Raw genomic sequence first — 1,880 nt, 5'->3', positions numbered from 1 at the left:
GGGAAAGATTCTGTTTTCTGATTTACTGTACTGATTTCATAGATGTAAAATTTGGTCTGACTAGAGGAGATGAAGCAGAGGGATTGTTGGATAATAAATGTTTTCATTCTCCAAAGTGGTAATTAGATACCAGACATGAGCATAACAAAAAGATACCCCGACACATCCAAAGCTTTCCTTTCCCCTTCAGTAGCACAGTTTTTGCTCCATTATGAATTTCTGCTGCCCAGGTACCACAGAGTCCTTAGCCCAAGGGGAACTGAATTTCTCTATACTTGAATATAAAGTGCTCTGGGGATCCCCTGCCCTTGTGTCCTCCTTGTCACCCCACAGCAGAGGTGTCCCAGCTCCCCTGCCACCCCCCCACAGTGGCTGTCCCCAAAGGGAGACACGAGCTGTCCATCTAAAGAAAAGGGCAGCTCCTGGCCAGCAGTGCCTTCCCCCCATCCCAGGACCAGGCTGCTGGTTTCCATGGGCAATTATGCAAGGGGTTAACTGGGGGCATCACCGCCTCCCCCGGGAAGCTCAATAAAGCCCAGCTTTCATCCCACAGGTGAGGACTGCAGACACACACCCAGACTGTTGGAGTCACTGGTCTCTGTGGCAGCCCACTACCACCCCAGCATGGAGGTAGAACAAACATGTCACCAGTGAGGCACCTGCCCAGGGAGAGGCTGCAGCACCACCAGGACCCACGTGCTCCCAGTCCACAGGAAAATGGCAAAGCCATTCTCTCCCATCCCAAAACTGCAAGGTTCATACCCCAAAGGGCAGTGCATAGGGGTAAAAGAGTTAAACCAGCAAAACACTAGCATGAAAAAACCTTTCTAACAGCTACACATAAATCAGTTTTCACACACAAGCAAATTCAGCCAAAAGAGCACAGGCACAAGCATCCACCCCAACAATCCTGTGCTGGCCACCATAACATCTCCACAGTCAGAGGAAGAATCAAGCACCATAGCTTGTTTCATAAGCAAAACCATTTCCAAGCAGATTGGAGAGTGGATCATACACCAAACCTGCTCACAGTAACTATGATACAGGGAGAGGCTGGTGGCAGCTCAGGGCTGTCTCTGGACAAGCCAAGTCTGCCCGCACATCACTCAAAGCCAGGATAGGGGCTAATTCGTGTGTGTGCTATTGCTCTGTGGCAATGGGATCAGGAACGTTTTGGGGGCTGGAGAGGGCACACAGAGCCAGGCAGAGCTGAGAGAGGCGGCAGTACTGAGACCTGAGGTGGAGGGGCTGCATCCTCCTCTCTGCTGCGCTGAGCCCTCAGCAGTGAGAGAAGTTGGATGTGAGGAACATGCAAGTCCCCCAAACCTTAGGGGTTTCCTTGCACAGGAGGAAGTGTGGACTTCAGCATCAGGACCTGAAAATCCTGGGCAGCATTTCCAAGCCGTGCTCCCAGCCAGGCCGTAGGGGATGGGGCAGCCAAGGAGACCCACCTGCCCCAACACCTGAGTAACCCTTTAAAGAGGCTGGCAGCACTGAGGGCAGCCTTGCTGCAGGGCTTTCTTTGTATCAGCTTTACCTTCCAGACAAGATTATTGACCTTTCCAGTGCAGTATTTAACAACCTCCATTCATCCCCACTTTTCTCTTCCCTCACACTTCATTCCTTTTGTTGCTCTGTAATAAGAGAGGCAACAGGGCACACACTTCTGCAGAACAGAGCATTATCATCCTAACTATAGTTTCCTGGTATTTTTTTTAACTTTTGCCGCTTTATTAAAAACAATTAGCTGAGAAAAAAACATCTTTTTTTAAATCTCTACATTATTGTTCTCATTTCTCTCTGAATCCAAGGAGGTTTTTTCAGAGGCTATTTGATTTGTAATTACGTATGTTGGAACAACTGCTCAGAAAGTGAGCCCA

The sequence above is a fragment of the Geospiza fortis genome, unplaced genomic scaffold (genome assembly GCF_000277835.1).
Source record: "Geospiza fortis unplaced genomic scaffold, GeoFor_1.0 scaffold29, whole genome shotgun sequence".
NCBI lineage: Eukaryota > Metazoa > Chordata > Aves > Passeriformes > Thraupidae > Geospiza > Geospiza fortis.
This window is presented reverse-complemented; position numbering follows the sequence as displayed.